General features: G+C 47.1%; 2 long non-coding RNA genes across 2 annotated transcripts in view; one reads left to right on the plus strand and one right to left on the minus strand.

Moving 5' to 3' along the window:
- The window catches only part of LOC147360424 (uncharacterized), a 52752-nt gene extending 38858 nt beyond the window's left edge, over positions 1–13894 (plus strand). Inside the window, exon 2 of the long non-coding RNA XR_015139157.1 lies at positions 13372–13894. This is a non-coding gene — a long non-coding RNA (uncharacterized LOC147360424). The remainder of the gene's footprint in view (positions 1–13371) is intronic.
- On the minus strand, positions 4780–14137 carry LOC147360426 (uncharacterized). The gene is made up of 2 exons (XR_015139154.1): positions 13965–14137; positions 4780–5231 (listed from the first exon to the last, which is right to left on the minus strand). It is a non-coding gene; the product is annotated as an uncharacterized LOC147360426 (long non-coding RNA).
- Between the last annotated feature and the right edge of the window lie 300 nt (positions 14138–14437).

Consider the following 14437-nt stretch of genomic DNA (forward strand, 5'->3'; position numbering starts at 1 on the left):
CAAATGCAAAGGCCTAGAGGCATGAGACTGGAGGGCATGTTTTCAAGGAAGTCTGGGTCACAGATCCGAGGAGGTGGAAAGCTAAGAAAGATGGGGACTAGAGAGTTCCAAGGGATGCAGTCCTAAAAGGCCAGAAGCAATGGGCAACCATTGCAGAATTTGAGCAGAGAAGTAATATGATCAAATCAGTATTTGGAAAAAAACATTTTGCAGCCAGAGGAGAGAATTGCTTAGAGGGAAGCAGCCTGGGGATGGAGAGACCAGAGACAGAGAGAGAGAGGGGTAACAGTAATCCAGGAGAGAAGTAGGGTCCCTCATATGTCCTGGGTATCCCTAGCTCCCCAGCCCATCTCACCCTGCTTTGTTCAGATTGGATGTACCAGGGTATCTATGATACAAAGACTCATGTAGCAGTTTCTCTTTGCTCAGGACCATTCCAAACACTGTACATTTACTAACTCTTTAACCTTACAATTTGTGAGACAGTGTTTGTTTTCCTCCCATTTTACAGATGAAGAAACTGACTCACAGAGAAAGTTATTTGCGTGTGTGGAATCACACAAAGTGCTTACAGTTAGTAAACACCAAGTCAAATTCAAAGCCATCATCCAGTTCCAGAATAAGAACCTTTCTACCTTCCAAGGGGAGGATAAGAATTAGGTGAGAAAGGGAGGAGAGAGGAGGGGAGGAAAGGAGGTTTGACAATTGCCCTGCTTCAGAGTGGCAAGAAAGGGAAGATGAAGGGAAGACAGCTGCCTTGGGCTGGGAAGCCCCAGCCATCTGCAGCCCTTCAGCCCAGCATCCCTTTCACATCCAGGGACTGTTTTGGTCCCAGCAATGTTCAGGAGGTTGGAGTGGCAGCTGTTGTCCAACGCTGAATGTGGAGGAGGAAGAGTTAGGGATTAAGGGAGTTTTTCAAGCTGGATACAAAGCTGACAAACTCCCCATGGGCCTGTGTAGACTGGTAGGAGTTTTGATGGGTTGGGCTGGAGGGGAGTCAGAATCCCAATGTGATTAAACAAGAGCAGTGTCTCTTCCTTTCTCCTCTACGACCCTAGGTAGGGAGATTCATGGGGCGCACAGAACCAAGAGCAGAGGGAAGATCTGACCCCAGACCCAACTGTGGCCCTGGGCCAGTTCTACATGTGTCTGATAGGGCCTGACAAAGTCAGGTTCTTGGCCCCACCCAATGAAGACAGGCCCTCTACCTTCCATGCTTCTCCACATCCCAGGATCAGCCTGTTAAAACAGGCATTAGAAGACACACTTTTGCATCTGAGACTCTAGAGTCAGGAAACCTTGGTTCCAAACCTTCTCACTCCTTCCTGGTTCTGTGACCTTGGGAAAGTCACTCAATTTCTCTTAGCTTCAGAAAAGAAAGTAACATGATAGACATGGGGGATAACCAATGCCTTCCTCCTAGGGCTGTGGTGAAGATAATTAATGCTCATCATTAGTTGGGGTGTTGCCTCCCTCTGGAAGCCCTCCTGAATCTCCCACCCAGCTGTGCCCTGGTCCCTATCCCTCAGAGAAATATCCCTGACCCTCCCTTGTTAAGAGCTTCCATGACACTTTAGTCTTTTCCTTCTTAACACCAGTGCACTGGAAATTTATCTTTTTATGTCTGCCTGTTTGGAATTGCCTGGGAGTCCCACCAGAGTTGGAATAATTCATCTATTTTCTTCACTAACAAATCACTGTTCCTGGCATTCAACAGATATTCTGTAAAAATCATTGAATGAAAGTATGAATGACCAGCCCTGTGAAATAGGTTCTGCTATTCTCTGTATTTTATAAACAAAGTAACTGATTCAGAAAAGGGCAGTGACCTGTGTGACTATAAACCTTTCTGTATGTCAGAAGCTGTGTTAAGAAATCTACCAAAATTACCACATGTTATCTTCAGACCATCCATTTTGGAGGGGGTGAGGAAACTGGGACTCAGGGAGGTCCTGTCATTTACCCAAGACCATTAATTAGGAAGTAGCAGAGTTGGCATTCAAGAACTCTAGTTCAGGTACCTGGAGTGGCATAGGGAACAGGTGGGGTGCCTAGAGTGTGGGTCAGATGGAAGAGACTCACCTGTCGGTGGTGCTATAGTGGGGACGCTGCCCTGAATGAGTTTGGACTGGTGTGTTCTGAGTGGCCTGAGATCAGAGATCAGGGATTCAGACTGAGACCAATAAGGAAGTACAGGGGTGGTGTTCCACTGGGGGCTGAGGCAGAACAGCTTAGGCAAAGGCTCTCCAATGGGACTGAGCCAGGCTCATTCAAGGGCTACAGTGAGGCTGGGCCTGGCTGATGTGGAGGCAGAAGGTGGACCAGAGCTGGTCAGAAGTAGGTAGGTCCTTTGACATCTCACCCAGTTCCCTAAGTTCTTTCATTTTACAGGGACACTGTAAACAGAGAGAGAAGTACACATAACAAGTGGCAGAAGCAAATATGAGAACTTTTTCTTTGTGCCCAAGGACATAGACTCTGGGTTTGGTGGGAATCACTCTTGGGAACAGCTTTTATCACATTTCCTCAATTAGCCAAGAGCTCAGTTCGTGTCAACCACACCCTCTGCTTGGACCAGTTTCTAATACCATTCCTTAGTTCCTGTGCAAATTATGCATGAGATAATTGACACAGCATTGTTTATAACAAGCAAAATTGGGAATGACCCACTTGCCCATCAGTAGGTGGCTGACTAAATAAATTGTGGACTTCCTGACAACAGAATGGCATATGGCAGTAAAGGGGCTTTTTAAGCACTCTGTCTCCTAATATAGAGAGATGTTCATAAGGAAAAGCAATGGACAGAACAGGTGAAAAGTGGGACTAATAATTTATATTTGTAATTGTTTGCATATGCATAAGGAAACTTCGGAAGTCTACAGAAATGAGATTACTGGGGAGCACTGGGCAGAAGGGAAACAAGGATGGGAGGGAGACTTTATTATATAACTATTTATAATTTCTTGAATCATGTGAATGTATTTACCTATTAATAAAATGAAATAATAATGGGGACAGCTGCTAGTCAGCTACTGCTGAGTGCTGTCATATGGGAATAGGCGCCCAGTATGGTCACATTTTCCAATTATTCAAGAGAAGCCAGAAATCCAGATTTTATTGTGAAATCTCTTGATTTTTAAACCTTGGCTCCATTTTTTTCTCAAACACTTTTCAGGCCAAATAAATAGGTCAGTGGGTCAGACACGGCCTGAAAGCCACCAGTTTTCAGCCTCAGCTCAAATGGCTTCCGGCTCCCAGAGCTGGGAGTTCTCAGCACCTGAGGTCCCTGCCCCCACGTGGGTAACTACAGACAGAAACAGAAAAGCGTCTTGTCCTTCCCCTTTTCTGGCACCCTCCAATCTTTGTCCCTTGGGGCTGTGACATTTGGGGCTTTTAACTCAAGATCTGGAAGGCAGAGAGGGGTTATGAACGCTCAGATAAATCCCTCCCCTGGGGCCCTGCAGGCATCGAGGCCCAGCTGCCTCCTGCTGCCCACCCATCTGTCCCTGGGAGGTGGGGATAGGAGTGGGACTGGCAGTGATGGGGGCGGGCAGAAGTCTCTGCTCTGAGCCTCAGATCACGGGGCTCTGTCTAGACTCAGCTTCTAAGAGATTGCAAGAAAAGAAAAACAGGAGCTTCCCTGCACCTAGTCAGTGTATGCTGAGGTAATTTGACCAAATTACAAGATGTCAGCGCCGGAAAGGCCCTAAGGAGACTATCTCATCCAACCCGCTCGTGCAGCTGCAAAGACTGCCTTTTGGTCCCCAACACCCCACCCCAGACTTTTTAGCCTTGTCACCTCTCTCCTGGATACCTGGACCACACCAGCCTTCACTGGGTACCCCACAGCCCTTCTTCCTCCACCTATTGATCAATTTTCACCATTAGCCAGAGGGGCCTTTTTGTTTTATTTTTTAACAGATGTATACATGTGTATATATATATATATTTTTTTTTTTTTGACTGCGCTGGGTCTTAGCTGTGGTAAGCAGGATCTAGTTCCCTGACCAGGGATCAAACTCTAGCCCCTTGCATTGAGAGGGTGGAATCCTAACCACTTGACCATCAGGAAAGTCTCCGGTGGGGGGTGGGGGAAGGGGGCTTTAGAAAAGGGAAATTTCATCAGACCCCATTCTGCTTAGAACTTTCTGACTACTTCCTTCCTCGCTTTGTGTCTGAGTCTTCAGCCCTGCCTACAGTCTTCAGGCCCGCCTCCCTGACCTCACCTCTTTCCTTCCCTCTCACATTCAGTTCCAGCCACACTCTTTGCTATTCCTTTAACATCCACCCTCTCGTTCCCACCCAGCTTTTGTTCCTGCTGCTCCCCTAGGTGTTCACAAGTCTCTATCTCTCTCTTTTCTAAAATACTGCCTCTTCAGAGGGGTTTTCCTCATCATTTCCCCTAACACTCTGTCCCCTCGCCTGCCTTACTTTTCATTCACAGCATTTATCACTACACAACATGTATGTTTCTTATCTAGAGTATAAGACCTGTGGAGGCAGCAGTCACACCCATATTGTTCACCTCTGTATCCTCAGCACTTAGCAGAGTTTGGCACATAAATGCTTAGTGATCCTGAACCAGCTATGACATGAAAGGGCACAGTCTAACAATTCAGGTGACAGCCCATCCTGGTTCTGCCATTACCTGCTTCGTGACCTTAAGGAACTCACCGCACTTCTCTGGGCCTCAGTTTCCTCATTCAGTCACTAAAAGACATCGTCACTTCAACAATCTGTCCCAACATCACTTTCTTCTCCAAAGGAATCTGGAAGTCCTTTAAACAAATGTAATTGTGTTTATTTATTTATCACATAGTTAATACATTCACATGACTCGACATCCAAAGGTACAAAGGAACACATGTCTCTCTCCTATCTTGTGCTCCAAGGTTCTTCCTGGATGCACGCAAGTTTCCCCTTCCTTCCTTCTTTCCTTATTCCAACCCCCCCCAACTTTATCTTTATATTGTCCTTCACCATTTTGAAGCAAATCATAGCTTAATTGTACACAGTTTTGTACTGTGCCTTTTTTCACGACAGTGATTTGGGAGGCTGGCTTACTTCAGTGCACAGAGAGCACGCCTGTTCTTTTTGTGGCATCCCAGTCTTCCATTGCTTTGATGTGCCGTAATCCACTTCACCAACCCCCACGTGGTGGGCAACTGGGTTGTCAGCAGCTTGTAGCAGTACGTCAGTGAACGACGTTGTGGACACACCATTTTGGATATCTGTAGAATAAATGGCCTTGCTGATTGAGCAGTAGGTGTGTTTGTAATTTTGATAGATGCCCCCTGTAGGGACTATACTAATTTATCCCACACACATCAGCATTGAGTAAAAGTGCTCATAAAAGGCCTTTTAAAATGGACTTCAGTAAGTCCTCAAGACACCTTGCAGATGGATAAATTGTTCAGACTTGCTAAGCCTGTTTCCTCATCGATAAAATGTGGTGGTGAAGATCAGTGAGGTAGTGCAGGGGAAGTCCTTAGCACAGCTCTTGGCACATAGTAGGGCCCCTCTGAAGGTTAGCATTTCTCCTCTGCTGGATGCTATCTGCCCCTAGTCTGCGAGCTCTGTGGGAACAAGGGCCTTGTCTGTTTTGTTCGCTGTTAGAGCACAGCCCTGGCAAATGGAAGCTGACCAAATAATTATTAATTAAGTGAATAAGTCCAATTTCCAACTTTGCTTTGCCCACTAGGCCCTGTATTATGACCTAGCTCCTGCCTATCTATTCAGACTCATTCCCTATCCCTTTCTCCCCTTATCCTTGGGCTCCATCCACATTGCCTCCTGCAGGTTCCCTCCTGCCACAGTGCCTTTGCACTCGCTGTTTCCCCTGCTTCAATTGATCTATCCTGCCCCCCACCACAATCTCTCTATTTGCTTAGTTTATTTCTACTCATCCTTAGGCCCAGGTCAAATGTCACTTTTTTAAGAAAGCTTCCTCTACCTCTATTCCCTGATTTAGGTTGAGAGACTCTCTATACAATCTTACTGGACTCTGAGATTTTCATTTGAGTCTCATCACAATTAGGAATGGTACCTGCATGAATGTCAATCTTATCTTTGTGACTGAAAGTCCATGAGACTCACGACTAGGCCTGTCCTCTTAAGAGTTGGATCCATAGGGCCTTGCACAGTGTAGGCACTCAAAAACCATGAACTTGAGGGAAGAGTGAGTGCCAACACCTATTTTACAGAGGGGTTGAGCCACGCATCCCCATGCAAGACAAGGGAAGTCTGGATTCCAAGTTCCACTCTCTTTCCAGTGGAAAGAGCAACTTTCATAAGGTTCTGGTTGGTAAAGAAGAGAGAGATTGGACCCTTAATTACCCGCAAAGCATGATTAAATCATGGTCTCACTCATTCAGCAGACCTTTCCTGAGGCATCCTCTGAGGATCCTGGGCAGGCGAAGCCCACAGAGCCCCTAACCTCAGTAAGAAGAGGAGGACCAGAGTCCTTCTAGAAGACCTGAGGGAGAGCCACCCTTCTGAGGCATCAGGTCAGGGACGGGATGGGGTCTTCTAGGAAGATGGGCCTGAAGAGAACAGTAAGCCTCAACAAGTGGAGAAAGAAAGCAAAGGATATTCCAGGCAGAAAGCACAGCCTGAGTAAAGGCTGTGGGCAAGTCAGGGAGTATTTGGGAACTTGGGTTCAAGGAGAGTAGAGGAAGATGAGACAGAAATTGAACTCACAGACAAGTACCAGGAGATGTGTCTCTGAAGGGTCATTGCAGCACTTCTTTTTTTTAATTTGAAAATGTCTTTAGTTTTTATGTTTTTTTCTACAGTTTCTATTTTTCAGTTGAAGGTTAATTGCTTTACAGTATTGTGTTGGCTTCTGCCATACAACAACATGAATCAGCCTTAAGTATACATATGTCCCCTTCCTCTTGAACCTCCCTCCCACCTCCAGCCCCATCCCTCCCCTCTAGGTTGTCACAGAGGACCATGTTCAGCTTCCTCTGTTACAGAGCAACTTCCCATTTTAGGGTAATGTACACGTTTCAACGCTACTCTCAATTTGGCCCACCCTCTCCTGCACCCACTGTGCCCAAAGTCTGTTCTCTATGTCTGTGTCTCTATTACTGCCCTGCAAATAGATGCATCAGTACCATTTTTCTAGATTCCACATATATGTGTTAATATATGGTGTTTTGTTTTTCTCTTTCTGACTTACTTCACTCTGTATAATAAGCTCTAGGTTCATCCACCTCACTAGAAGTGACTCAAATGTGTTCCTTTTTATGGCTAATATTCTATTGTATATATGTACCACACTTCTTTATCCATTCATTTGTTGATGAATGGTTCCATATCTTAGCTATTGTAAAATAGTGCGGCAGTGAGTACTGGGGTGCGTGCATGTGCTAAGTCACTTCAGTCGTGTCCAACTCTTTGTGACCCCAGGGACTATAGCCCACCAGATTCCTCTGTCCACAGCATTCTCCAGGTAAGAATACTGGAGTGGTTGCCATGCCCTCCTCCAGGGGATCTTCCCAGCTGAAGGATCGAATCAGTGTCTCCTGCATCTCCTGCATTGCAGGCAGATTCTTTACTGCTGAGCCACCAGGGAAGCCCGAATAGTGGGGTACATGTGTCTTTGCCAGTTATGGCCTCCTCGGGGTATATGCCCAGTAGTAGGATTGCTGGGTCATGTGGTAGTTTTATTCCTAGTTTTTTTTAAGGAGTCTCCATCCTGTTCTCCACAGTGGCTGTATCAATTTACATTCCCAGCAACAGTGCAGCACTTCTTCTAAACCCCAAAGATGGAAAACAACTGTGTTTATCCAGAAAAGAAAGGGTCAGTAAACGTGATACTTACGACCGCCACGCTAGCAAGCCTTAGGAAGTTATTTAGTCTCTAATGTTGGGAAGGGTGTGCATCACTGGTAAGAGTGTAAATGGGCACAGCCATTCTGGAAGAGAATGTGGCATTGTTTAGGAAAAAGAAGTGTGTGCACGCTCTCCGTCAAGGCAACAGCACACGAGGGTGTTTCTTGTGGCACTGTGTGGCTGGTGCAGAGAAAAAGGGAACTCAAGCACCCACAGCCAAGGGGGAAGACATATGAAATGTCATGGAAGAAGTCTGGGGTTCTCAGGAACGAGAGATACACAGAGGATGTGGACAGATGGAAGGAACATTGAGATGAGAAAAAAAAAAAAAGTGGAAAATTAACACAACAGCACAATGATATTATGTGGATTATCTGTGTCTACTACCTACTGAAACTAAACATACCCAGCAACCCAATCCTTGGTATTCATGCCACAGGAATGATAAGTATGTGTATGTACCCAAAGGCACACACACGACTGTTCATATCTGCACTCTGTAACAGCCCCACGCTGCACACCACTGCAGGGCCAAAAGCAGACTGGTTTAATTGCAATGTAGTCCTCTGATGGAATATGCTACAGCATTGCGTGTACACCATACACAACTACACCCAACGACAGAGATAAATCCAGGCACAAAAGAGCACACCCAGTGTGATTCCATTTGTATGAAGTCCAAAACCCAGCAAAACCCATGTGCAGTGTTAGACGTCAAGGTGGCGGTTATCTCTGGTGGTGGATGGGAGGGCTTGGAGGATTTCCCTAGGAGGGGGCTGCTGATGTTCTGTTGCTTGATCTGAGTGCTGGATACAACAGTGTGTTCAGTTTTTGAACATTCATAAACTATAAAATACTTAAGATTTGTGTGCTCCTGTATGTGTTATACCTTAATAAGAATTTTTAAAACACATAAACATTTAACAAAACTACTGTGTATTTTACAAGAAACCACAAATATTTTAGGTCATATATCACACACAGTAGAGAAGGCAATGGCACCCCACTCCAGTACTCTTGCCTGGAAAATCCCATGGACGGGGGAGTCTGGTAGGCTGCAGTCCATGGGGTCGCTAAGAGTCGGACACGACTGAGCAACTTTCACTTTCACTTTTCACTTTCATGCATTGGAGAAGGAAATGGCAACTCACTCCCGTGTTCTTGCCTGGAGAATCCCAGGGACGAGGGAGCCTGGTGGGCTGCCGCCTATGGGGTCGCACAGAGTCGGACATGACTGAAGTGACTTAGTAGTAGTAGTAGTAGAGAGGGTGGGCTCAGAATTGAGTGGGGGTGGGGAGAAAAAGAGAAAATCATATAAACGTTTAAGAGAGGGTCTTTGAAGACTAACTCATGACCATGTGCTAAGAGCTGAGCGGTGAGATTAAGTCAACCATCTGTGCTTTAGTGTGTGAAAAGTAAATGTAAAATTTTAATTTAGAAAACTAGATAAACAAATGAACTCTGGTGCTTATACACTGTAGAATACTCTGCAGCTGTCAGGGAATAGGAGAGATCTAAATATACCCATCAAAGATGTCCAAGAGCACACGGGCTGCAGAGTGATCATTTGTGTGTGACGCCCTCCTTCCCATCTTCCTACCCTGCCACGCATGTGATAGTCTTACATATGTTCTCTGGGTTCCTAACTATGTCTTTAAATGAACATCATCACACACCCAAACTGGGACTTCAGAGGGAACTGAGGTGTCGGGGCCAGGGGATGTCAAAACCGAACTTTAGTTTTCTCTTTCGTGTTTTCATTTTCAATAAAAAGAATCTATTCATGGAATTTTAAATGAATGGATTTCGTATTAAAGGTAGTAGTAAAGAGCAGCTCAGGGAGGCCTGGAATGTTCTGGGCTTGTATTCTCTTTGAGGTCATTTAAGATTTTTCAAGTCAAGCCTTGGGACCATCTGTTGCCTGATGAAATCAGGGCGTGTGGATTTAGGACGCAGGTCCCCACCTGGCGTCCCCATCTGGCTGCATGACCTTGGGAGGGTCCCATGCCCTTTTCGGGCCTCAGTGTCCTTAACTGCCCAATGGGAGTCAGATTTCTTCATTCCCTGGGGACATGGGAGGATGGACAGAGGGCAAGAGGAGAATCACATGAATATAAGGGATTATTCTCTGGGTCAGAGGAGAGGGAGTGGCGGCCTCCCCTCCACCTGCCAAGCCCACAAGGCACAAAGGAAGTGGAGGGAGGAGTTGGGGACCACCCTGAAGAGCAAACAACACATCTGTGGGACAGGGGCACATTGTCAGCAGCTGGGAGGCTGGGCCTGGACCACTTACAGACCAGAGCCTGTGGGCCAACCACCCAGGCTGCCTGAAAAATTGGGATATTGAGCCAGCTTCCTGCTGCTCCTAACACCGGTACAGTCACAGCCCTGTCACCTCTCCAAGCCCCATCATTATTCTCCCATCCCCAACACACACACACACACACACACACAGGACCACACCATACTCACCATTTTAATCCCATCCTATCGCTACAGCCAGAGAGGTTTCACAAAGGAAACCCAATCATGTCCCATGCTTGCTCAAAATCCTCCAGTAGCTTCATGCTGACCTGAGAACAAAAGCCAATCCCCTTGCCTTAGTGACAGGCCTGGAATGACCAGCCGCTCCCATTCCACCACTTCCAGCATAGGGGTTAAGAGCCTGGCCTCAGTGAGAATCCGCCTTGCTTAGAATTCTGGCTCTTTTCCTCATTCATTCATTCAGAAACGTTTGTTGAGCACCTACTGTGGGCCAGGTAATGTTCTAGATACTGGGGATCCATCAGTAGCAAACGAGACAAAGATTCCTGCCCTCACAGAACTTCCTTTCTAACAGAGAGAGATTAACAGTAAACATAAGTACATTCAATAGCATGCTGGAAAGTGACAAATGCCGTGGGGGAAAAAACACAGAGCAGAGGAAGTTGATCAAGAGTACTGGGGGAGGGGGCATTTTTAAATAGAATGTTTAAGATAGGCCTTGTTAAGAAGGTGAAATTTAAGCGAAGACTTATAGGACCTGAGGGAGGGAGACAAGAGGACTCAGAGGGAAAGTGCAGAAGGAGCAGCCAATCCACAATACCTGAGGTGGGACCGCACGTGGCTGGTTTCAGGAGCAGCCAGGAGGTGGGGAGAGAGATGGGAGATGCTCAGAGGGGTAAGGCAGATCAGGGAGGGCCTGAAGGGCCTCAGGGAGAAGTTTAGCTTTTTCTGGTGAGATGCAGTGCTGAAGGGTTCTGACCGTAAAGGAGTGGGGGCAGGGGAGGCAGGACAGAGAAGAAGAGGAAGCCCGGGAGGGCTTGTGGACATCATGTGGGTGGCTGCTTCAGCCTGATCCTAAGGGAGAACTCCAGAGCGTTAAGCTATACCTCAGAGTTATCCATCCCCACTTCTGTCAGCATTCCATGCAAAGAAGGTGGGTTTCCATACTCCTGAAATGATGAGCCACAGCTTAAAGGAAAGGTAAGACCCTCCCAGGAGGCCCCAGCAGCCTGAGAGTGGTCCTACCTCAGGAGAGAAGTGGGTGCTGGTCACTGAACCCTTAGCCAAGAAGAGCACACAGAAGCAGAAAAGGGTCTCCAAGGGGAAGGGGTGTAGCGTCGTTCTTACTGCCTCCAAACACCAAAGCCCAGTCGTTACAGTCTTTTTGGCCTGGAAGGAAGGGCTTGCTAAAGATGAGGCACACCCCAGTGTGACCAGGTAGACTTTTCTGGTTAAGAAAGACTTAGGGATCACTCCTACATGAATTGCAGAGGGATTCATGGTCTATAATATCCTGACCATACGGCAGCCCAGCCTGATACACCTTTTGGCATGGGAAGCTAGTTACAGTTGGGTTAGTTCTGTTCACCTTTGGATACTTTGGGTTTTAGAAAGTTCTGCCTCATGTTGAGTCCATGACTGAGTGCATACTGTATGCCAGGCAATATCCTGTGTTCTGGAACCCAGCAGTAAACAAGAGAGACAAGATCCCTGCCACAAGGAGCTCTCAGTTGGAGAGGGAGATAATTAGAGAAAAAGATAGTGTGGTAAGTAGAGAGAGGGTACCCCAGGAAGCTCTGGGGGCTCAGGGAGGGAGGACTCTTGATTTTGGGAGGAGTCGCCAAGCTGATAAGTGGGGGTTGTGTAGTAGTTATACATTTAGAGGTGTGGGAGAAAATGAATCCAGGTTGATAGAAGGGTGTGTGCAAAGGCCCTGAGGATCCTACCAGTGCTATCACTGTGGCTACCCTCTGTCCAGCAACTATCCGCTCCTACGTGGATGACTGTAATAGCCTCTTCATGGGTCTCCCACAGAAAGACAAGCTGGGGTACGCAGCCACTAGCTCTTTTCTCTTCTTGGCTGAGGGCCACTCCTATGTGCATTAACTCACCCACATTCCACGCTCAATCTGTATCCATGAGCAGAGAGAAACTGGAAGCCACAGGCCCCTGCTGCAGTACCTGCTGGCCACCTCAAGGGAGGGCCTTGCCGTGTGAGCAGGGCACCTATAGCCCCTCCGATAGCTCCATAGTTTCAATGCCTCCTTCCCTCTATCGTCCTCACTTCCTGTTTTTCCCTTCTTGCTCATTCTGTTCCATCTACACTGGCCTTGCAACTCGCCAAAATGAAGGCTCATCTCTGGGCCTTTGTTCCCCCTGGGTAGAATGCTTGTCCCCTAGATATCCACATGGCTCAGCCTCTCATCTCCTCCACATCTCTGCATAAATGACACCTTTTCAGAGAAGCCACCCCCCGCCCCCGACCACTTTATCTCACATCACCCCTCATTCGTTCCATCTCTACCTTGACATGGACATGAGTATGAGCAAACTCCAGGAGACAGTGAAGGACAGTAAAGTCAGATGTACTGCAGCCCATGGCACGGCACGGGGTTGCAGAGTCAGACACAGTTTAGCAACTATAAAACAACCTTGCCCTGTTCTTTTCTCCATAGTGCTTACCACCCATCACCTGACGTAAGATGTATTTTATTGTTCACGCATTTATTATGTGTCTCTCCCACCAGACTGAAAGCTTTGGGCAAGGACCAAATCTGGTTTTGCTCATGGTGAGTTCTTATAACAGGGCCAAGGCAGTCAATAAATACTTGTTAAATTGATGGTTCTGAAACATAAGCGGTTCTAAAATAGGAGTCCTTCCAGGTATGACTGTCTCAAAGGCTTATGTCCCTCCCATACAATGCCAGTGCCAGGGGTGCCCTCTGAGGGCCAGTCACAGCCAAGAAGCTGCCAATTTTGGAGCCTCCTTCAACCCTTTCCCATCCAGGCCCATCTGGCAGGGGTCAGGGGTCAGCCTGGTCCAGGCCCCTTTAAGCCCCAAGGTGGAGGGGAGATAATCCTAGGGTCCAGGCCTCAGGGATGCCTGGTGAGCCCTGTTTCTCCTTTGGCAAATGTTCCTCCTTCCTTCACAGGGCCTGTGTCTGTGTTTCTGAACCAGAAGGTATTTACACAAAACATCCCGGGTTTGGCGACAGATTCACCCTTAATGAGGAATCCTTAACGAATCTCCTTCTTTCCCCATGCCAGGTGGCTGCAGGGAAAACTAACTGCCTCATCAGTTGAAGGAAGCCAAAGGCCAGGCAAAGACAAGGTGCTTCGAGGACTTTTGGGGCCACAACTTGGTGGAGGGCCTTTTTTTTTTTTTCCAGGATCCAGAAACAGCTGTGGTTTGGAAGTTTGAGCACTCCTGGACCATGTTTGCTCCTGACTTGCTGTGGGACAAGGAGCAAGCCTCAGTGTGCAGCTGCGAGATGTGTAATAACCCACCCATACAAAGATGGTTGTGAAATTCAAGGAAGGCAAGGGGTGTGAAAGGGCTTGGTTACAGTGGCCAAAAGGAGAGAAATACAAGCTGGACTCAGGGAGACAAGAGGTCAGAGCTCTAGTACTGGGTCTGCTGTTGACTTTTTAAAACCCTCACCACCCTCTGAACCTTGGCTTTTCCAGCTGTACAGTGAAGGGTTTGGGTGTGAAGATCTCTAGGGAATCTTCTGATTCAGAAGGGCAGACACTTTCCACCTGCCTACTTCTTCTTGGAAATCTTCCCAGCTCCTACAGCCCACAATGATTCACTTTCCAGCATTCATACAACTCTTCTGAGCTGGCACTTCATCACTCACCGTCCTTCCTTGGGTCTAGGTCAGCTATTTTTGACACTGGGTCCAACACAGGGGCTCAATGAAAGTAGAAGTCAAACAATTTTAAGACTCCTGCCTCCTTCCAATCCTGCGGAAACACAATGAGAAGCATTTTTATTCACTCTCATTTTATAAATCAGAAACTGCTACACTTGCTTCCTTGGTGCTCCTCAGGCAGGGGAAGAATGATTTGATTTCTCCAAAGCCCTATCACTGCCTGCCATGGTATATAATTATTTGTTTTGTGATCAATTGTTTATGTTACCCACTAGATGAAGTTGCGCGAGGGGCAGGGACTTCGTTTTGTTCACTTCCGCATCCTCAGCGCATAAGAACTAAGGCGAGGGCAAGGTTAAGAACTAAGGGAGGAAAAAAAAAAAAGAACTAAGGGAGGGCGAGGTTAAGAGGTTTGGACCTGCAGGGGGCGCTCCAGCCCCGCCCCCAAGCTAGGCCCC

Source organism: Bos grunniens, chromosome 13, assembly GCF_055505025.1.
Source record: "Bos grunniens cultivar Pamir isolate PY7600 chromosome 13, Bosgru_T2T1.0, whole genome shotgun sequence".
Taxonomy (NCBI): Eukaryota; Metazoa; Chordata; class Mammalia; order Artiodactyla; family Bovidae; genus Bos; species Bos grunniens.